Here is a 24,092-nt window from a genome sequence, read left to right on the forward strand (position 1 = left end):
AGCATGGCTTCACCAGAAGAAGATTAATGTTTAGGAATGGCCCGGCCAGAGCCCAGACCTGAATCCAACTGAACATCTGTGGGGTGATCTGAAGAGGGCTGTGCACAGGCGATGTCCTCGCGATCAGACAGATTTGGAGCGCTTTTGCAAAGAAGAGTGGGCAAATATTGTCACGTCAAGATGTGCCATGCTAATAGACTCACCCACAAAGACTGACTTCTTTAGTAAAATCAAAAGGTGCTTCAACAAAGTATTAGTCTAAGGGTGTGCACACTTATGCAACCAGGTTATTTGAGGGTTTTTATTTTTCATTTTTCCCCCTCAAAGTTTTCAATTTGTTTTTCAATTGAATTGTTCACATTATAAGTCACATTAACGGTGGAAAAAGTTCTGACATGATTTATCTTTGTCTCATTATTTTACATCATAAGAACCTGGCATTTTAACAGGGGTGTGTAGACTTTTTCTATCCACTGTATATGATGGGGTGATCAAATGGAAAAAGAGAAGCAGAGAAGAGTATACTCACTCCATGTTCACAGCCTCAGTAGCTCAGCTGCACATCCAAAACATCCTCTGTCTGGGATCCACACCATACCACACATCAAGAGTTGCTGGTTTAACAACAAGGAACACACAGATTTACAATATTTTAACATATTCAGTCATTTTGTTGGAATTTGCAGAATGCTGTTTGTTTTGTTTAGTTGTCACGTATTTTTCATTGTTGTTCTGTCCTATATTTAATGTACTGTACCGGTGTGTAGTAGCATCACAGCCCATATGGTATTGCCATTTCCCACCAATTATACCTGTTAATTGTGTTAACTCATGTACTCTCTGCATGCACATGTTAACTGTTATAGAAGTAACTCCACAATAGCTGAACATATTTGTGTAGTGACCAGCTTTAATATTCATTGTAATGGGAATCTGCACATTAATTTTGTGGTTATATGTCTTACACTGCTGCTCTAATTGCTCTAATAAATATTACATGCATAAGTGCATAATAAAAAACAAGCATCCTCTCAATTTAGCCAGCAGATGTTTGTTAATGTTGATACAGGTTGACCAGATGCAAAACACAGAGTTCATTAACTTAGTCTGGCTTACAGGACTTTTGTTTTTCTTAATTGAAATTGAGTTAAATGAAGCTGTAACACTGAGCCATCTGTTCAATACCACAGTGGTATTTTAGTCCTTATTATTTTTAGTAGTTTTGCTATTATTGAATTATTCAAAGTATTAATATACAGTGTATCTAAGTCATTGGAAACTAAGGATGCTCCTGTTGTGTTGCATGCATGTTAATGAATGTAAGTATTGGCAGGATATGACAGGATTGACAGGATAGGGAAAGCTGTAGCCCAGGCAGGTTGCCTGTTAATTTGAAGATTGGCGATCCATTGGCTCCCCTGTCGAAGTGTCCTCGGTCAAGATACTGAACCCCAAATTGCCCGCGATGGCTGTGTCATCGGTGTGTGAATGTGTGTGAAAGTTAATTTATGTTGTGAGCAGTTGGCCTTACTGTATGGATGTGGGTGAATGCGACGTAGTGTAAAAGCGCTTTGAGTGGTTGGCAAGCTCGAAACACATTATACAAGTATTAGATTTTTCTTGTTGTTTTTTGAAGTTGCAGTTTCTATGTCAGTGTTTGAAATGCAGCACAGGATTGTTGAGTAAATTTTCACCAGACTTTTTATTTTTTGAAGTCATATGTGTCCAGCAGGGTTTAAAAGTAATTATTTTTAATTTAAATGTATGTGCATTCTATTTATAAACAGTGTGAAAATGTACTTATTCATCTTATTGTGATTTAAACAATGTGTATGAAGGATGGAGGCTGACCCTAGTCTTAAACATCATCAACCTCTACCTTCCCCTCCCATGCTCAGCTTCACCCTGCCAAGCTGTTCATTAGCCGGGGCTGGTTGGCGTCCTGTTTGCTAATGAAACTGGATTGGGGAGCCTGTCTAATTAGGCAACATCACTGTGCTGACCCCCTGTGTGTCTGTTTTCATCACTGTCTCCTGGTTGCCTCTAGTCTTTTGATCAGCCTTCTGCCCTGTATCTGTTTTTGATCTGTGGCCTCACATGCAAATCTGCCTGGGATTACTGCATGGCAAATGCTAAAATAAATTTTAGGGATTAGCTACAGGATAAATAATAATGGAAAATAATACACAACTTTGTGCAACAAAAATAGTATTTATCATTGATTGCTTGTCTGTAAAACAGAAAGTTTGTTTTAGCTCTAACTAATAATGGGTATGTACTTGTGCACTTGCTACAAAGGAAGAAGACGGATATTGAGATTATAGTTTTCAGGCTAGAGTTTGACCAATATAACAAGGGAATAAGCTCAATTTAGGTGACCATCTTTGTGTATTTGTCAGGGAGTGCAGCCCTGTTCTGCTGCAACAAATAGAAGCTAAACGTAAGATTCGTTTTCTCGTTATCCTCATTTAATCCACTAATTAATATAAAATAGTGGTGATTTTTTTATTGCCTATCTACTAAAGGATTTTATATTTATTCTGTGTTGTCAAAAACATGCTTTTTAAAATCTTCTAAATGTCTTCCTTGTTTTTTATATTGTTCATCTTCATACAGAGCTGTTTATTCCAGATGGCTTAGTGAGAACATGTTTATCTGTTCTGTAATTACGTCATGTCTCTGTTCCAGTTGTCACCATCCCCTTTTGTAACAGCTGGATACTGTTCTGTGTATCCCGATACTGTGCATACTGATGCACTTATTCCAGCGCGAACTATGCAGACACGGCCCTCAATTGCTTGCTGCATTAGGTATCATGGATTGGCAGTAAACAGTACACCGGCCACAAGAAAACACTGAAAAATATTGATAGTATTCCACTGTTGTACAAGTTGATGCAACATTTCTCCCACTCTGTGCATATGATAGATGCACAATCTTGGCTCTCATGTTACCAGCAACCAAAGGGCAACCTCCTTGCTGCATCATCTGGTCAACATGTAACAACCCCTTGCTTTGTTTTGCCATTATGCCCTTCTTGTGTTGAGCCTAGTGATTGAATTCATCATTGCTTTAGGCGTATCACTCTGCTTCCCCTGCTTTTCTGGTAGGGCAGCGCCACTCATTCTGTCTTCAATTTCCCATTAAGTCCCAATTAGGCTGTGATAGGGGATACAGGCCACAGGGGTAAACCCTTCTATCCCACAGCTCGCAAAAAGGATGTAATGGACAACCTAGTGTGCTCATTGATGTGATGTCGGGTACACTCATTTACAGCTTTCATTTTCTGAACATTAGAGCTTGCCATAGTGAATCTTCAAATGGCACCTTGCAAATCAGTCCGAGCATACAGTTTACCACTGCCAGGCTGGATGTTGACATTAATTAATTTTGAGTAGCTTCGGGCATAAGTCGTCGGGCATAAGAGAATGATTCAGTTATTAGTATGATTAATTAGTAATTAATAATTTAAGTGATTTATCAAGTAAAAAAAACAAATTGAGTGGTTATAGCTTGTCTTTTTCAGTTTAACCCTGCTAGCGGCAGTTTAACCCTGCTAGCAGCATTGCTCTAGGTATATAGGAGGTTGGTTCCACCACTTCGGTCCAGACTGAAATATCAAATAAATGGATTGTCATGATATTTTTATTTGTATTTGTAAAGACATTCATGGACCCCAGAGGATACATCCTAATGACTTTGGTGATCGCCAGACCTTTTCTCTAGCGCCACTATGAGGTTCATATTTGTGGTTGAGTGAAATGTGTCAACAACTATATGATGGATTTCCATGTCACACACATTACTGTCCCCCTCAGGGTGAATTGTAATAACTCAAAGTGATCCTCTGACTTTTCACCTAGTGTAATTTTAATTTGTCTGATACTGGTTATGACCAAATACCTGTAAAACCAATGTCATTCCCATAAGTCTCAGCTGTAATTTTTGTTTAGTCATAATTAGCAAAATGCTTAATGCCAAGATTGTTAACATGGAAAACATAATACCTGCTAAACATCACTACGATAGCAATGTCATTGTGAGCAATTGACATTGTCATGTGTGCAAGCTGACATTAAGTTTAAATCTTAAATGTGCAGTTTCACAGAGCTGCTAGCATGGCTGTAGACTCTTGTTTGACTGCTGGTCAAAATAAGTAATTTGAAGACATAATTTCAGGCTCTGGAAATATGAGATGACTTGTGTTGCTAGTTAAAATCAATACATCAGTCAGTAATAAAAATTATTGTAGCGGTTTAGACATCTACACTCTCACTCTTACAGACATACTATCATTTAGCCAGTTTTCAGTTTGTCAGTTTTCATGGTCTGTAGCAGTAGCTACCCACTTCTTAGATTCTGGCAGGCGCACACGTGTCAAGCATCTCTGAAGGCTCAAGGAACTGGGTGTTTTTGCTGATTGAGCACCATCACCTTAGTAGTCCTGTTATCCTTGTGTTTGAGTATGTAGTGTAGTTTGAGTGTTTTCCATTATCTGGGAACATTTAAGCCATGTTTCATCCATCAAAAGCTGATGTGACAGTTGATAAAAATACATGATCCATCTGCAGCTGAATGTGGCTCTTAGTCGCCATCACTCATTGATGGAGGGAACAAAGCAAAGTGTGTGTGTGTGTTGGGGGGGGGGCATAAGGATAATCCTTCAGGATCAGCTGTGTGTGGGTGGACACGAGTAAGTGCAGCTGCCACAGTCTCTCTATCTCTCTCTCTTTCTCTGTCTCTCTGTTTAAATATCTCTACTGTCTGTCTTCCTCTCTCTCTTTTCGTGTCTGTCCCTAACTAACACACTGACTGCTGGCCTGTACATAGAGCGTGGTCAAAGTGAATAATGAGATTTTGTCTCTCCATGGAAATTTTAATTTGGAAAAATGACAAAGTTGAAACATTTTAGCCATTGTAGCTGCCACTCGTAGCAGAATACAAGGTAAAGTATGATTGTGATGTGTTACCACGCTGCTATTGGCAGGGTTTTTCAGGCTTGCTTTCAAAGCTTGATCCTGTAAGTTTTGTGTTAAACCCCAATTTAATTAATTGAGTCAGTTATGGTACACCATACCTGATTATTTTGGATATGGATCGTTTTGCTGCAGATTGCCTTAGCTGGGCAAGTTACTCAGAATTTGTAATAAGTTACTTTTTACTTATTACTCCATACAAAGGAATAATATTACTTTAGTTATTACTGGGTTACTATGTTACTTTCTTAACACCAAGTCAATCCTGACTTTTGAAGTACTGTTTTTCTGCACATTTATATGAGCAGTATTCAGTGTTTTTAAAAAAACACAGAATGTTGCTTAACACCACTTTCTCCCAACGATTAAATGCATCACAGGCATTACATTAGCAGTTGGACTTTCTTTCTGCAAGTTTCACATGGCTGTGCTGCTTTAGCAGATGCTTCAGTAAATCAGATGTAGAACTGTTTGCATCTTAGATTGTGACACACTTACAACGCCTATCTCCCTTGTTCTCCATTCTTCCTTTAGCTTTTTGGCTAACAGCTGACTTGAACAACATAAGGTCAGTGCTGCTGACCTGCAGCGCAGTCGTGTATTCACATCAAGATTGTGCGTTATGGTAACGCAGAAACGCAGCGTGACTTGGATTAGTAACTGTAATATTGTTACTCTTTAATCCCTTGTAATCCCTTACACTACTAGATACCGAGTAACGAGTTACTGCCCAACACTGGTGAGGCGTTACTTATCTACTGTGTATTTACACTGTCATATGTAATGAAGGAGTTTATAGTCACTCAAGATGAGGGACGTCTTAGATAAGCTGACCATCACCCACTAACTGTTCATGTCAGAAGACTCTGGTTTGGCAGTCAGAGAGATTCTGAATAGGAATCACAGAATCAGCATCCTCTGCTTACAGTGTTGGTGCCCACAAGAGGACATGTAGTTGTTGCCAAATACATTAATAAACACATCTGCTATAGGCCTAAACCATTTATTAAATATTTATATAATGCTTATAAATACTAAATAAGGGGTATTAAAATGAAGTCTTATTACTTTGAACATTTCTGAAAAATGTGTCACTAGGATAAGACCTGTTTTTACTGTCCTCTATCACTTAATGCACATATTCTGTATTGAAGGTTTGGGTTGTTGTTGATGAAATGTGATGATTCAGTGATATACTTTATTTTTCTGCATTTCAAAAGCCACTTTCTGGATCTGTTTTAAGTTTTACATACAGCCCACTACAAGCTGTGTCTAAGATGATTTTTCAATTCCTTCGTGTCCAATTAGAAATAAAAGTGATGATGTCCCTTTAACATTTAACTGTTATGTAAACCAGAATTTAATCTAGGGTATTACAATTAAGTATTTAAATATGTCAATGACAGCTGAAATGTAATCACAATAGCTCTTTATTTCAGATTAGGACTTACTTATTACATACATGGGTGGGCGGCTGAAAGACAGACAGAGGAAGTATTTCTCTTTGTCCTATAAAGGTGTAAACCATCTGCAGACTGACAGGCAAGGAAATGGCAGATCGCAAGCAAGATCTGATGAGCCTGAATCGCTGTTGCATTAGTCCAGAAGCCAGTGTCAAACTGACTGAAATGGCAGTGAAACAGCAGCATTGATTACTGTGGCGCCTCACTGTGTCAATCTGTCAGCTATAATTGACCTCCTCTTATTGATGATTTATTTCTCCTTGGTCACACCCTTTTCATTCATTTCTCATTTGACACTACATTTATCAAGGTACAGAAACAAGTAGGAGAGATATTTTAGCACTGCTGCGTTTTCCTCAATCAGAGTAAGTCTCTCTCTTTCCTGAGAGAATGAAGCTCTCCTGTTTCCAGAGATTACAAAGACAGGTGTTCTTTCAGATAGATGCAGTGAAAGAAAAAAACGGACTAGCCTGGATAATGTTCATAATGCAAATCCACTTAAACAGATTCGAACTCTGAAAGAGATTTACAGTACAGCATAATTTGAGAATGAGCAGGAAAGCACTTTGAACTGGTGTTTGGAAAAGTGGCAGTCCTCCAGTTTTCACTCCAGCGGAGAGTGCTTCATAAGCTGCAGGTTGAGTGCACGAGATGAATGAATGAATGTATGCATGTGACAGGGACCTCAACACACACTATAATGTAAGTGCTGCAGTGGCATTCTTATCAACCTGTAGTATACCACTTACCTTCAAGTGGCACCCAAATACTGTAACAGTAACATTTGCCATATGAGGATTTTGTGCATCATGCTGTATGTTTACATTGGTTTATTCACTCTTTTTCATTTACTCAGTGTACATACAGATAAAATGTGATAACTAGTTCTACTTGTTCAACAGATCACATCAAAAAAACCTAAGGGTTTACTTAACACCCTATGATATTTACTTAAGGTAGAGATTGCACCCAGTGCTTTGTTTCTATAACTGAAGCACTTTCTTCCAGCTGAGTTGAATATTTGACATGTTGTAAGCTTTTTCTTCCTCTATCTCTGCCTGTTTGGAGGCATGTTTTGAGGCATGCAAATGCCAGGCCTTTGTTCAGTAAAGACAAATGCAAATGATGCACAGTATTTGTGCTGTTGAGTTGTTTTATTAGTGCTCTTACAGTTCAAGTCCAGACATACAGTTATCACATAACGGTGGCAGAGAGCAAGTTTTAAAATGGTATAAATTTTGATGTTTAGTTTAAGCTGTTAATTTGTGTCCCATTGGGGACATTCTGGACCCTATATATTGTAACAGATGAGGCATAGCTACTGTATATACAGTATCTCAAGTGCTACAAGATCTATATAAAGCCACGCACACTCAGCGACAGATGGCAGCGAGCTACAATGCAAGGTGCTGGCCTGAATAAACCGCACCACACATGTGGTGATGGCTAATGTATTGTTAATACTCCATGTCCTCCTTTGATGTCATAGAGTTTTATGGTGAAAAATAAAATGGATTGTCATGTATCCAGATAATCCAAAATCAAAACACTAAACCCTCTACAACTTGGGGTACTTGATTAACTCCAGTATATCTTTGAGTTTTTAATTGTGCAAGTTATCAAAATGTATTTGATGGGATTCATTTTACATGGTTATGCGATAATGTGATCTCGCAGCTTGACTGTGGTTTTGGTCAACGTGTGAATATGCTGTATGAGTAACTCATGCGCAGCTGTGCGAGAAGAGTTTGCAGCTTTTTTTTATATCCTGTAAAATGCTCACTTAAGCACTACTAAAGCAGAACAACACTGTGGAGGAATGGGTAATATTAGCCATTCTTGTCAATAACTTGTCTCATGTTTTCAATTACAGGAGGTGATTCATAAAAGACAACTCATTCTCATCTGCTTAGAAGACTGCCTATAACCTACATGCTGCAGAATCTTTACCTGTTTTTGACATTATGGCATACTTGTTTTTGGGGTTTGGCTGATGGCTTACTTCTCTTTAGTTGTCTTTGTTGATGGGTTTTTTCAGCCTTCTCAAATTCTTTCACTACACCCCACAATACTCATTCCTCGCACCTAAATATTCAGAAACATTCTTCTAAACACAAGTGTGACTCCTCCGTGTTTTGTTTTCCATCAGAAGGAATGTCCTGTTAATGCAATACATTGCTGCCATGTTGGGTATGATGTTCCTGATGTGGTTGCTTTATGAATAATCCACTGACAGTGTTCAATTTTATTAATGCATTGTAGTAGCACCTGCAACATTGGACTGGCGGTAATCTCTTTCCCTGGCATTTGGAGATCCTCTTGATAAAACACACACATTTGGTTGGCAAAATAAACCTCAATTCATGAATATGCAAAAAAATAAATAAATTAAGGCATGTGACAACAATACCATAACTGTAGGGAAGCTACAACAGCTGCACAGAAAGCTATCTTACTGTAAGATATGGTAAATAAAAAGAGGGTAGAGTTACTGGAATACCGATAATTGTCTAACATAGCAGAAGCCAAATAAGAATAATATCTTCACAAAGACGTGATTGCAACCAAAAGCGCTTTTACTATCCAGTCTTACACGCACTCATGTGCAGTACCCTAATGTTTTTCACACTTTGACTAATATAGTATTTATGGAGAGAGCCTGGAGCAATGAACTACGATAATAGGATGCCAGTGATGATGAAAAGCTCTGATTGCTTTGATGACTGTTTACACATTCATACACAAACCATTAACTAAATGGCCAAAACAACAATGCATGACACAAGTGTCTCTATTATTTGTACAATGCACACATTCTCATCCTCATTTTTATATGGCAGTTTATGACACTTGTTCTGGAGTCATGAAAATCAAGAAGCAGTGTTTTTTTTTTGGTGTATATGATAATAACTGAGAATATTCAATTGTGTGTGTGTGTTTTTTCCACAACACTCTTTTTATAGGTAGGTGTTCAAGTGTGCAATAATGTCTGTACTTAAATGAGTATGACTTTAAAAAATTAGCCATGTAATTGCAATAGTGAACTGAACTATATTTTTTGTTTTAGTGCTCTTGATTTTAATGTTCAGCCCAACAAGTACAAACAGCTCAATTCTCTCTCATTGATGTGGTCAAGGAAGATGGAAAGACAACCCAGAAACAATGGTTTAAAATGGTTTTGCTGTTATTTGATTGATTGACGACCACTTCAAGTTGTATAAGAAAGTGTTGATTGTAGTCTGTTAGCAATCAGCAATCAATTGTGACTTTCATTCTGGTGACACACAGTGGTGTCCTGTGATGCACTAGGTTAGTTTCAACTTCCATTTTTCTTTCAGTAATGTGTGTCAGAGGATAAAGGAAGGCATTTCTTTAGGATAGATAGATATTTTTAAATGATGGCCTTATAAATCATCCAGTGTAACTTTCAGGAAAACGTGTTTTTTAAAGAGCAAAATTATTTTATTTCCAATCTGTATAGAACATCATATCTCCAGGTGTATACCCAATTCAATCTGATTGACTTGTCTTTATTGCATTTTACCAGCCATTCAATTAGTTACATTTTTGGTTCTTCCAAACAATTTGACAGCTTTGTAAAAAATAACTAACCTAAACCTTACACTAAAGCACTAGCTCAAACAAATAACATTTATTTTACTTTCGGACTATACTATGCTGAAAGACTTATTCTAGGACACACTGTTTGGCACTGCATAATGGAGAGCTCATAAAATATATGAATTCAGTCAAAACCAATTTCTTAGAGGTGTCATCAGTAGGCCACAGACAGTGTTTCAATGTTGAGACATACTTAAAGGTGGTTTGAAGTTGGCTTTCCAATTTTGAATCAGTACATTGTTATGAATCCGTGTTTTTGACCTCCTGGTGTCCAGTGTTTAAGAACATGTGTTCTTAAAGCTACAACGAATTTACTAATTCTGTGAATTTATAGCTCTCTTTTTCTTTGGATTCCTCCAGGATCCCAGAACGAAGCACAAGTTTAAGATCCACACCTATGGGAGCCCCACCTTCTGTGACCACTGTGGCTCTCTGCTGTATGGCCTCATCCACCAGGGCATGAAGTGCGACTGTGAGTTTTTAATCAATTTCTGCAAGTTCTCACTCAAAAAATTTTTGTTTTAAACTGTTTTTTTACATCTATAAATTATGTCTAATTATTCTGTGCATCAAGTGGTGTAGTGTGTAAAGCTGATGCTCAAACAGTGAAGGAGGAAAATCAATCCTGCCAATGTTCTGTTATACAGGTCAATGGGGCAAAAGTGTGCCATGAATAGGAAAATAATGGTTTGTTATAAGTGGCTCTACACACATTATGTTCTGTTTTAGAGCCACTTTATCAGCATCAGTCTCATGAAAAAAAGCCTATTGTTCCTCTTCACTGAATATCGTAGGCACCCATGCATTTCCCCTCCTCCTTGACTTTCACTCATTAAAATCACACATCGTCTATTTTCAGTCTGCAGCTATGTTCTGTGCGCCCTAAATAGGCTTTACCGAGTCTTTATTAATGTCCCTCCTTCAATCTTCTTCCCTTTAATCTTGTGTTAGTGGATTACTCTGAATGCTTTAATGAGCTCTTAAATACGTTATCCTCCACCTGCTACAGACCAGCCAGTTATGCCTAATGATATCTTCAAGGTTTACATAAATAGAGATGTGAAGAGGCAAATTATTTTGGCAGATCAATTGCACCTCTAATCACACCACAATAAGAGTGCACTGTGTTCATGACAGTTACAGTGACACACAATAAATACATGGTGTTCTTTGTAAACAATAAGGTAGCAGCAAAGCCAGTTTTGATTATTTTTCACCTACTAACCTGCTGGCATGATGATGTAACTATTGGTAACTTCCCAATCCTTTACAGGGTGGTTCAGCTGGCTGACACACATGCCATGTATGCATGACATCACGGGGCTGAATCTGGGTCATAACCTTGTTATCTCCTCTTTCACGCAGCTTTCAGAAAAACAGTCTTTTAATATTGTGCCAAACATGTATGATCCTTGGAATTAAATTGAAATATGTCCTTATATAAGTAACATAAATCAGGCACCTTACTGTATTTAAACATTAAGCCATAAGAGGCTGCACACATAGCTTTTATAATATGGTGTTTTATTGAACATTAATCTTGATTCATAATCATAAGGAATAGAATTTAGTTAATTTAATGAAATTTTTTTTTAAATATACTAATTCTTCAAACCCTGATATAATCAACAAATAAATCTCTTGTAGTACGTGGCAGGAAGTTTACAATCGAATCATTATTTCAGTCAATTCTAGTCAATCAGTTTGGTTTGATTTTGATCAAATGCATAAACTTATCTTAACTGCATAAAGCCCTCTTCCCTGGTGTCTTTTATCTCTACTTTCTTTCCCTCCAGCCTGCGATATGAACGTTCATAAGACGTGTGTTATGAACGTGCCCAGCCTGTGTGGAACCGATCACACCGAAAGGAGGGGGCGTCTGTTCCTCAAGTGTGAGGTCACCGGGGAAAAGCTGCAGGTCACAGGTAGGCTGCATAACCGCTCCGCTCTGGTTTGAATGGGCTTAAAAATGTAAGGTGCCTGCTGTGTGTCTATGTCAGATGCTTGATGAAGACTCGTGTTGGTATGTATTTATGTGGATGTCACCTCAGGGAGGCTGGGATGAGGGTGTGGCTGGCAGCAGATGCAATTGTTCTGTTACGACTGTGAACCTGGATCAATGTCGACACTTTGCCCTTTTTTGTCAATAAACCCTGCCTGTCTAATTTCACACAGACGTTCACTCTCTATCCTCTGCTGCCATTAAGGTTAATTGAACCTTGCTCGCCGTTAACTCTGCCCTAATCTGCCTGCTTGTGATGCAGTGAATCCAAGTGCTGACTGCATGGCTGGCCTTGTGACATCAGCCATCAGTATGCTGCAAAGGCTAATCCCTTTTGGTGCACAGATCGATAGAGCCTCTCCTGCTAAACATTCGCCTCTGAGAAACAATTCACAGTTACGACACACTTCGGAGATAGTCCCAATCCAAATATGTATTCCTGCAGTGGTGTGTGGTCTGCTGCGTGGGCCTCGTGTTGTTACTCTTTTTAAACAGTCACGAATTTCTCTGTGTTGGCTGGAGTTTCTGGTGGAACTGAATTGTCTCTGCAAGGCGTATCGAATGCTTGATATATTAATTGTCTCAACACAATTATACAAGGATAGGATCTGAGCGCTCTCCTTATGAGCAGGGTCATGGCTTTACAATCATCTGTCTTACCATTATTCATTAGAAGGCTACTCGTCATGATCACATCATTGGCTATCAATGCCATTTTAATTACGGATGCCTCCGGTTTCAAAGGAACACCTGGTCTTCGCCTACCAGGCTCAGAGAATGATATAATGAGATACTATTAATAGCCATTCCTTAATGTAATGTAATGAATGGTGATGCCCAGAAACGTACCCCATCTTTTACAAATCTTAGAAAGCCTTTTGTTAATATTGTCTGAACAGCCACAAAAAGCGAGGTATCTGAAAAAAGATACATGTCATGTCTAATCTATACATTAATGTGATGGATAAAGAGTCATTTCTCTGTGATGCAGTCTACTCCCTTGTCAGTCTCTATACAGCAAGATGTTTTAGCATGAGGAATGTCACTAACTAAAGCCACAAGGTTTGATAAGATATCTATGAAATCATTTTCACTACTATCTGCTCCTCCCAAACTTTGCTGTTCATTACTGTTGTTATTTATTTATTTATTTTGCAAACAATGCATGCAACAATATGTAGGCTTAAGCAGTTTATAAATAACAAATTATTTGACTATAATCATAACTGTCGCCTTTGCAGACAGTGTTGAATAATCATCACCGAGCAAATAATGACTGACCAGCTGCTGTGGTTAAGCTGAGATAATTTCACGCATAATCTGTCAAATGCACTGTAACTGTTGTGACATTCTGAGTCCCTGGCTAAAAGTAGCACACAAAATGATCAGTGTTTGTTTGATACTGCTGTGTGTGCAGTGTGAATGAACGTGCAGTGCTGTCGTCCACCAACAGTGCAGCACAACAGTGTGTTATTGTATAGGAGCCCATTTTTGCCTTGTATTTCGAGGCATGCTGAAAATCCTCAGGCTGTAAGGATGCATTAGCACATCCGCTAGAAGAATAGTGACAGCGAGGAGCTGACAGCAGGCGCACATAATCATTCAATTAGTTGGCTATCAGGGATCAGTGGGTCATCACACCACCCTGGCACTGAACTTCACTGACTTATTCACTTAACAAGTTATCACTAGAAGGAGGAGGGTGAATGTGGGCAGGGAAGTGGTGCAACACCTACACACATACCTAACACAACACAAACTTTAATTTGAGCAACCAACAAAATTACTTGTGCATGTTTGTTCGTGGCAGTTCTGTGCTCATTATCTGAACACTAAGGTTTGCTCTACATACTTCCGATCAGTATATTTGTACACATTCTAATGTTGCATTACAGTCACACATGCCAAATTAGCCTCAACTAAAAAAAATGCACATAGTAAACTGAATGGTGGAAAAGATGGACACCTGTGGTTACATAAAGTATGAACTGTGATGATTAATATCATGCATGATCTTGCCAAATGTATGGCTGAAGTTTGCTTCAGCAACTGTCTTCAGTCACACAAACACACTCACATAAACCAGTATAACTTTTGAGAGAATGTGTTTATTTAAGTAGTGAAGTTAAAATACCTTAGCAGAGACAACAGTTTAAACACAGTTGAGCCAACTTGAAAACCTACTGACTTGGTCAAATGATGCACAAATATTTATTTGAGATTTGGGCTGAGACCACTTCTCCATCTGTTGGTACCTCTTGACATGAATTAATCTCTCACATGCTTGAATGCATGTCCTTTTATTGCACTTAATGCAGTTTATACTGTTAATACATTGCTTGTGATTAAGAAACTGGGACTAACACAATGTTATTTACCATTTGGAAGCAGAGGGATGTTCAGTTATAGAACTGTGATATCTGTGATAATGTGTGCCAGTATATGTGTATGTGTGTACACCCGGGATGGGAAACAACCATTATCACCTGCACTGGTATCTAAGTGAGTGAAAACCTGCAGACTCTTGAGACCCTCTATTGTACATAGTAGCCAATTCCTGATGTGGACCAAACATGCGTGTTATAGTTTGTATGTGTGTGTGTGTGTGTGTGTGTGTGTGTGTAGCACTACTGTACTAGCCCGCAGCCCACTCAAGCCAGATTGTAGCATAGATTGCATTAGGTGCTGTAGACGGCTTGCAGACAGCCTGCCAAACAGAATTGTATTACATGGTGAGGCATTTAGCAAGGGGGAGGTGCAGCGGATGGCTGTGAGGAGGACAGTTAACATCAATTTCAGATGTATCATTCTACAAACACAAGTGGAATCTTTTTATGAGGATGCATATGCGCTGACTGTGACATACATCGTGTCTACAAATAGTGTGTAGACACTGGCGCTAAGCTAGCTGTTGATAGTTTGGAGAGCTCTGACAGAGACATAGTGTAATGATAATGTAACTAATTACTCCCGCCATTGTGCAAGTAGGAAGTAATGTATCTTTTACAGTGTGAAAAAAGAAATGTTTTACTTCTTTCAATTAACTTGCCTAACACTGTTTATGATACTTGCTCTAAACAAAGGTGAAGCTGTTGACTCCTCTGTGCCACAGCAATTCCTTGCTTTATTATTATTATTATTGCCATCTGGATCAAATAAAAAATAATGATAATAATAAAAATAATACATACAAATTATGTGGCGTCTGGTGGGAATTTTTTTATATTCCTCAATTCAAATAAAGTATGTTCGAGTGATGTGTAAGAGTGGTATCGTCTCTGGAAGGTGGTCATATTCTTTGTACTCTTCAAGGTGGTTATTGGCTAATGCTCCTTCATGCGTACACACACACACACACACACACACACACACACACACACACACACACACACACACACACACACACATCCTCAAATCAAATTTTACTGAAGCACAAGCAGATCTTCTTCCGCAAAAGCCTCATTGCCTTTGTTGGTAACCAAATTTACATTGTTTATTTATCAAGACCATAAAACCAATATTTTCATAAACATTTGCTGTTCAAATCAGTAGCTCCGTTAATAATTATCTCACTGTATTTTACATGAAACAGTAATTCTCCTCAGTCAGTGTCAAACCTGCAGACGTTTTAATAGGAATCATATTTACAATCCAGGTGCAACCTTGTTATCCACAGTCTTCAATCCAAGCAAAGCTGCTACAAAACAGAACAAGCAACGTAGCATGGCGCCTTAAAGTCTAGAGGGAAAGCATGAATGTGCAAGAATCCCCAAACCAGCCCACAGTTCACACACTCAATTTTAAGTGAAGAGTGACTCCAGTTTATTTTGGATTCACCAATGGCCAGAGCCAAAATGTTCAGTGGCTGTCAGGGGAAGCAGCTGTCCTTCAAACCCATACATGGACCCGTACATGGACCCACACATGAACTCCAACCAGACCAATAGAGAGACAAACAGACTTTCTGGCAACAACACTGACATGGCAAAATGAAATAATGAGTCACTCAGAAACACAGAGATATTTGTACATTTTCCAGAAACATGAGTTGTGAGACTGTGTGTTTTTGTCAGTTAGGGTGAATGGAGACCGCAGGGGAGGTGCTGAAGGAGACAAAACAAGTTCTGTGTCTCTGGTGAAGGACAGACGTAGCCCACTAACCTTGTCACCCACTAACACACAGTTCCTTTCTGTCCGTTTGTGCTGAGGAGCCACCCTTCTGTTTGTTTCAGTGACCCCATTGTTCATTGACTCAGTGAAAACATCCACTGAGGTAATTTTTGTCTGTATTCTTAAATTTATACTCATCCTCATCACTGTGTGTGAATGTGCACACAGGCATCTGCAGGCACCCTCGCCGCCTGCCTGTCCTATGGGAGTGTGTGAGAGACAGTGGTAATAATTACATTTCCATTTGTTCCCTCGTTGACTCACCCAGTTCTGCAGAAAAGCCTCATTTAACAAGCCCTCTGCTCCCCTTCCTCTCTGATTTAACCTTTTCATTAGATTTTTATTCTTGCCTCGCTGTCCAAATGTGTTTTCTGCTATTCACTACACTGATGCTGCTGTAGGAGTCAATTTGTTTTATATGTAGGTGCAGTGTAGGTGTGTGAAGGTCAGATCGGTGCTCAGAGTGGATATAGATGTGGGTGGATCAAGGAATTCAGATTTTGCTTTTGAACCTTCTGGAGGTGTATCAGCCCTTTACAGTAAAAGACAAAATCCACCCTAAACGCTGTTAACATCTTGTGGCTGATGCAGCGAGAAACAATTTACCTTGCAATTCTGAATCTATTTTACTGCCGATGTTGTCGTATTGTTTTTAATGTAGAAAACTGTCCAAATTTAGAAAGTATAACAGCAGAAGAAGATATCTATCTGAACAAGAAAGTATCTATCTGAAACATTAATGGTATATGTTGGTGTATACAGCCAAACAGGGAGAAAGATAGAGTGGATACCAGAATGCACTGCAACCACAGCTTTCTCATCTGGTCATAAGCTGCATGCAAAAATTTAAATGTTTCATGGTATTGCTCTTTATGCACATTTACTTTTTTATCTGGATAAACTTACAACAATGTACTGTTCATTTATGTCTGCAGAAAGTCCATGCGCTATCTGAAACAGCATTCTGGTAAATGTGGGAAATCATGCAGTGAACAGAACAATTCCATACTTTGTAACAGAGGTGTTCACACAAGCTTAATACGGTGTTAAAATAATTCTTGTGTATTAAATCCTGTGCAGCAACACTGTAGATGCATATATTTCTCTCTGTCTTCACTCTTCAATCTCTTTTCACTCACCTCCTTGTATCACCTCACACTCATTCTTTTTAAGGATGCTCACTGAGTCAAGTGTCAGATTTTAACTTTAAATTTGTTTTTTGTTTTTTTTGCATGAGCCTGCATAACATCTAGGTTGCCCTAGTTCAGATTTCTCTCCATATTTAGTACTTTTTTTTTTTTTTGCCAATAAGCTATTTGCATTCTAATTTCCCACTTGTCTCTCTTCCTTTCTCACTCAGTGGTGCAGCACATCCTCATTCCTCCCCTCCTTCCTATTGAGCTGATCATGTTGATCAGAGTCACTAAATTAGTGAAATGTCAAAGTTCGTCCGTTTCATATAATTCTTTAATTGTATAATTTAATATCTTCACATATCGATTAATACACCGTTTTCCAATTTGTCCCTGCATTATCACGTCCATGTTACCAGTAAGGTTCTTATTCAGTAAGCCAGTCATTCAAACAAAATTATATCCTCCCTTTTATTGTTGGCTCTCTGAATCCAAGGAGGACTTGCTATGAGGCCGAGTTGGTGTTTGCATGCAGCCTGCGGGTTGCCATTTGACGATCACTGCCCAGTGATTTGAATGCCGCTGACTTACTGCCACTGCTTCCACTCCGCAGCCTTAACAGTCATTTCCATTTCTTTGTAGTGTCTGAGTCATCGTGCAAAAAAGCCAACAGATTCTTGCCAAGAGAAAATTTACTTAAAATCCTGCTATTACATTTTCCCTATGAATCAGAGTTAAGTTGGAGCAGCTGACAGCACTTGTGTTGGTACCAGTGCCAGCACTTTTCCACTGCAGGGAGTTGGCCGTTGAGACTCCTGTCTAACTGTGTGCTTGTAATAAAGATACAACCCATCAGAACAGTACCCCATTACAGTTCATTTTCAGCCCATATTATGCTTTTTATGCCAATTTTAAAGAAATTTATCTATTTTGCTTAGATTATCCCATTTTATATGGGTTAGGGTTAGGGCAAATTAATTATTTAAAAATCATACAATCTGATCTGGATTTTTGTTTTAGATTCCGTCTCTCACAGTTGAAGTGTACCTATGATAAAAATTACAGACCTCTACATGCTTTGTAAGTAGGAAACCCTGCAAAATCTGCAGTGTATCAAATAATTGTTCTCCCCACTGTGTGTGTGTGTGTGTATATATATATATGTGTACACGCACACATACATACATACACACATACACACACATATAATATTACATTATAAAGAAATCAGTTGTGCTGTTCAACATGCTACTTTTTCAGAGCAGTTTGTAAGTAGTGGGCTTTCAAAGGAGCACAGAGTTCCACGGAGAGGGTGGAAACTGTTGGTTTAAGTTTTTATAGACTGTGTTTACCTAGGGAGGTGAAGAACAAACATGGCTGGCCTCCTTTTTGGTAGGGTCATCTCGTGAGAGCTGAAGACAAGGCTTTGTGTCTTGTGTAGGTGTGTGTGTGTGTGTGAAATCATGTAAATTCTTGAAAGAACAGGAATGAATGAAATTTTAGGCTATTTCTACTGCTGCAACTCTTAAAAACTAAGCTCTGTAATGTCAGTGTGCATTATAATGAACCTTCTGAACAGTTCAACTGTATGAATAGGGAAATCAACAACGAAATCTGTCCAGATATTAGCAACATGTGCCTATTTGTTTTCCCAATAAAAAGAGTTTAAAACTTCATGTAGTATGCAGTAGATGAGGTACAGACCTCACTAGAAGGCATTCATGAGGCAGTCAGGATTGCAGAGTGAAATCATATGGGCTGATTAGCTGTTATAATTTCAGAAAGCTGAGCAAGGCTGAAATTTACCGAGCTGATGAGTTATAAAATAACATAATGTATCAAGACCAAACGTAATGTTTGGTGGGTGTTCAGCTTGGCTCAGCTGGTCTGCAGTCTTATCAGGTTAGCAGATACCATTCTTGCAGGGTTTTGGTTTTAGCTGATGCATGGTGGGACAGAACACAAGTTCAACAATCGCTTTTTTGTAAAAACTGCCCCATGTTTGTCTTGTACTGCTCTTTAAATGCAAGCCAAGATAGTTGTGAAGACTTGTATCCAAGCAACTATGTTGTGGCCCCTGCTTCTTTTGTCCTAGTGTTTGTCTATTTGCATAAGCACGTGTTTTTAAACTCAATTGAATGGATAAATGGAATCATTATGCACCAACATGTTTGTTATGTCAGGTTTATTATTTAAAGAAGATAATTTGATCTTAAACCAGGAATTGTCAGCGCCACAGACTGGACATGAATTTGTAAGCTGCAGTACATCCGAAAAGAGTTAAGACTACACACATATCTTGATAGGTTTATATTGTGCCAGGCAAATTAAATTAGACAATCTGTGATGCCTCCTACTGGTCATGACTGAAAGTAAAGCTTGCAATAACTAAGACTTAACTTAATAGTCTCATGTCTTGCACATTCTGCAATTCATACCGACAGGGTATACTGACAGAGAATTTTTTCTCTCATTCTAGTGTCAGTTCTTTTTTCTGATTTTATCAGAATAAGCTTATTGGCCATGTATGTAAGTCAGTAAGACATTAGTGTGATGGTGCAAAGTGTGCTGAAATAAATATGAATGATGTAACAGGTTGCTTTATACACATGAGATAGGTGATATCCCACAGTATGCTCTGTGTATAACTTAGTGTTTGAGGGATGATATTTACGTGTAAAAATACTTTATATTTTAAAAAATGAGAAAATATATTGTACAGGTACACTGGATGTTTATGTGGGTTACTGCAAAGGGATTGTTCCTGACATCATGTGAGTGGTGTGTTCATCAGAGTGACGGCCTGTGGGTAGAAACTCTTCTTGTGTCTGGACGTTTTGGCATACAGTGCTCTGTGGCGTAGTGTTGTGTGGCTCTTCCTTAAGTCCAGTGTCATCTCTACAGTTTTCAGCATGTTCAGCTCCACATTGTTCTGACAGCACCAGAGGGCCAGCTGTATGCAGACTCATCACTGTCTTGGATCTGCAAATTTGACACAGATGAGTCTCCTGAGGTGCTTTGTGTAGAAGGAGATGTGATGTTCATCTGCCTCACCTGCTGCCTCCTTCCTTTCTGGAAGTTATGAACATGTAATTATCACAGAAATTTCCATCGTTTCATCTAAGTTCTTACAATACTGTTTTTAAAGTTTGTATTGTTTGACATAAAATCACAATCATTACACAGTCATTCCTGCATATTATCTTGTCATCTAGGTTGACCAGTGAATATATTACAAAGTCACTTACACAAGCACAAGCCACTGAACAATGTCCCTTTGTAGGTCTGTTTTTAAATAGCATTTGGGTGCCGTGACTTTGCATCCATGCAGCCAGCATATGAAATATTCAAAACATGACCTTTATAATGCATGAATAAAGCTGAAGAAGGAGCATTTGGTACAGAAGTTGAACCTTTATCAATTCACATATAACATGTTACACAGAACTCAAATAGAACAAATATAAAATAATTCTGCTCAGGTGGTTTATGTGGATTTGGATCATCCAAGTTGAGCGCTGTCAGGGTAAAAGGAAACTATCTACTGGATTGTAAATTATTACCAGACGTCTAAAGGCAGAAAGGTGATGTTGAAATTGAATAGCTGTTCATAAATTCACCGTGTAGATCACCACTGGTACTTTCTTCTGTTATATAGGTGGCGCTGTTAAATCCTCACCCATGTGTATCCTGTCAGTCTACTGAGAGCTGACACTAAAAATAATCCTTCTGATACACAACCTAGTACATGACGAGCCAGCTGGTTTATCAGGGATATCATAACATCAACATTTATTCCACGGTTGTTACTTTTACAGCCACAGATTATTAGGGACCATCTGCAATTCCATCAAGAAGATGAAACAGACAAAATGTGAATCCTCTTGTTGAGCTCACTTATTAAATTAATTTCTATTGCATTTCACCACAGGGGAGACTGAAACACAGCCCCTCTTTGTTTCAGTCTCCCCTCTCTGTTGTAGAATGCATCCATATTCAAGTGCAAATACAGTATACAGTTAGTCATTATTTGGTGCCTGTAGACAGGCTTAACAATTATTTATTGGATTTCTGAGAAAGCAGAGGGTTGCCAGCACAGGATCGCTCAATACCTTCCCACACCTCAAGTTGCTTCTGTAAGTATGCTCCCTCTCTGTGTCTCTCTCCTTTCTCTCAGCGAGGTGTGTGTGTGTGTGTGTGTGTGTGTGTGTGTGTGTGTGTGAGAGAGAGAGAGAGAGCGTGCACTCCATCACTCATCAAACTTCACACCTCGCTAACATTGCTCAACACCCAAATCCTCCACCAATGGCGCTGAGAATAAAATAAAAGCAAATGATGGGAGAGTATCTACTCTTGGCTTATTAAATGGCCATTTGATTCTATTGGTGCAACCACACAGAATAAAATAAAGCCACTTTGTCATGGAAGGTTTTACCAGCTGCTCAGATAATAAAATATTATCATTTAAAGTACTGTTCCTGTGAGCATTTATCTTGCCATGAATTGTTTAACTTTTGTGGCATCCTATCAGAAAGGGAATCATACTGTATTCTTTTGTGAGCACATCTGAAGAGGGTCTCATGTTCTTCTCTTTGCAACAGTTTCTGTATTAACTCAGTGGTGAACATCCATTTGTAACATTTATTAATCATCCCTCTTAATCCTATCAATACTGGATCTCATTCAGAGTATTCCAGCTAAGATCAAGGGTTTTACATATTGACATAGTGCCTTCCTCTCCAGGTCTAAGGTCAGTTAGCATCTTCGCTATTCAGGCTGCCATTGTAGTGTGAATAACAGGGCCACATGGAAGGATCTCTGGGGTCTCCAGTAGCCAAGCAAAGCAGGCATTCACCCTGTACCTGCAGGGTTGCATTTCTTTACACAGTAGTGTATGTATCTGTGTGCACTGTATGTCTGAGTGTGGGCAGGGATGTGTTTATGTGTGCGCTGTACTGTAGCTCAGGTCTGGCAGCACTCCAATACCCAGGGCTAATGGAGCGCTAATGTCTCTGGTGTGCCCTTGTTTACTGAACAGCTAAATACAGGAAGAAGCCTTCGCCTACTTAAGCATCACACTGCCTGAAATTTTGAATCACTGTTCTCATAAGAAACCTGCATTTGCTCCCCATATGGCTCGGCGCCATAAACAATCCTCATAGGCTGTGACTTACTGTTTGATCTTGAACACCTGCAATTTATTCTATTGATGTTCACCTGTGGCTTAAAAGAAAGCAACTGTTTTTCCTCACCAAAGCGATTTTGTATTGTAGAAACCACACGGAATATGAATGAAGTCTTCAGTGTAGAGGAAATGATGTGTTAATTTAGCTGTTGTTATTGGGCTGATTTAATATTGATCCTGTGTTAGAACAGTACCTAGCAGCTCAGTATGGTGCAAATTTAAAAATTGCTTTTACAGAGTCCCTTATACTCTACATACACAAAAATTCTATGTAGTTTATCTGTGTCTCTAGATAAATTAAAAATTTCTCCCTATTCTTTATCTCCCCATCAGTGGGTGAAGGCAAAAACCTGATCCCCATGGACCCCAATGGCCTGTCTGATCCATATGTCAAGCTCAAGCTCATTCCAGACCCCAAAAATGAGACCAAGCAGAAGACCAAAACCATCCGCTCCAACCTCAACCCCAAATGGAACGAGACCTTTAATTTGTGAGTAAATTACCTGTCATCACCTCTGTCCTACCACTGGCTACACTACATGTTAGGATATTTTACAGTGTGACATAATGACTTTTGTGAATGTAATGCCAGCTGAATATTAAAAACTACTATATCAGCTTCTAATGTTGATACTTATCATTCTAAAGATTATTTTACTTTACCGCTACTGATACTGGTACTGCTGCTGTTACTACAGTACAACTGCTATCCCATTCCGATACACCATCATTTCTTCACCAAACCTTTTTGGCTATCTTGCCTTCATCAGGGTAGTTTCTGAAGTTGTTTCCGGTTTCCTTTTTTATGGTCCATCATCAGTCATGTGGCCTATACATCACCATAGATACTAAATATACAAAATAACATTACCATCAGTTGTTTTTTCTTCATTTATTTGACACAATACAATAAATAATCCTATTTTATACTGATATGTACAAGACAAATATAAATGACCAGAAGCAGAAAACATGCTAATACTAATCTCATGGGTCTGCACTGTATTTGATATTAAATATATATTATTTAGCTGAAAATCTGAACACAAAACTTGACCTAGATAATCATGTGTACCATCTCTGTGTTGTATAGCAAGCTGAAGCCTACAGATAAGGACCGCAGACTGTCAGTGGAGGTGGGACTGGGACCGGACCACTAGGAATGACTTCATGGGGGCCCTTTCCTTTGGTGTATCAGAGCTCATTAAGGCTCCAGTCTGTGGCTGGTAACGCTCACTTACATGTTGTTGTTATTGACCCTCACATATTGTTTGAAGTTACACAGTGTGGTATTAACTAGGTTTCCAATTTGAACCCCATCAGCTATGAATCTCACTCCACAATAAAATAGTTCTTTATTTTTATCCTGAACAAATATTCCTTCCTTGCAATGGAATATGTTGTTGAACATTACACACATTATTATTGGGTGTGAATGCTGCAAGCATTCGCATCCTATGTTATTGCTAACTTTTATTATCGGGTGTGAATGCTGCCTACTCCACTTTGAAAGCTCACCAGTTCAGCTACAGACTTGATTTA

At 38.8% G+C, this 24,092-nt stretch overlaps 1 pseudogene; it reads left to right on the forward strand.

Moving 5' to 3' along the window:
• Nucleotides 1-23,886, forward strand: part of LOC119899667 — a 40,755-nt pseudogene extending 16,869 nt beyond the window's left edge.
• The last annotated feature ends 206 nt before the right edge of the window (nt 23,887-24,092 follow it).

The sequence above is a fragment of the Micropterus salmoides genome, unplaced genomic scaffold (assembly GCF_014851395.1).
Source record: "Micropterus salmoides isolate LMB-PRFRI ecotype aquatic unplaced genomic scaffold, ASM1485139v1 Ms_hic_scaffold_12, whole genome shotgun sequence".
Taxonomy (NCBI): Eukaryota; Metazoa; Chordata; class Actinopteri; order Centrarchiformes; family Centrarchidae; genus Micropterus; species Micropterus salmoides.